Genomic DNA, 475 nt, shown 5'->3' on the forward strand with positions numbered 1-475 from the left:
ATCTTTGTTCCAAGCAGAGCATGAAGTGGCCGGTTAAAATATTACCCAGTGTTTTTTTTAATGTTACCAAGGTGTTACCTCACCGTAGGGTGGCGCTGGACCCTGTCGATAATAATTTTATCGATAACATCGAAATTGTTAGAAGAGTTGATCCAGGGATAATTATTTGCCCCAGTTGCAAATTAAAAAACTGGAAATTTAATAACTCTTTTTTATTATTTCTTTGTCAACGTAATTTTCTATTTGAAATACTCAACGCTTTCCCAAACAAATATGACACATCTAGTTATATTAATGTGGGTACCTAATCTTATCATAACTTTGGTTAACATTATCTCGATATACCGATAACAAACTTAACTGAGCTCAGTTAATATTTGGTATACATGAAAGTAGTCGTAGAAGAAAATAGAATCATTGTACAACACTAAAGTAAAGTCGTTGCGCAGACATGCCACTAAAATGTCGAAAGAAA

The sequence above is a fragment of the Trichoplusia ni genome, chromosome 7, assembly GCF_003590095.1.
Source record: "Trichoplusia ni isolate ovarian cell line Hi5 chromosome 7, tn1, whole genome shotgun sequence".
In the NCBI taxonomy this organism is placed as follows: domain Eukaryota; kingdom Metazoa; phylum Arthropoda; class Insecta; order Lepidoptera; family Noctuidae; genus Trichoplusia; species Trichoplusia ni.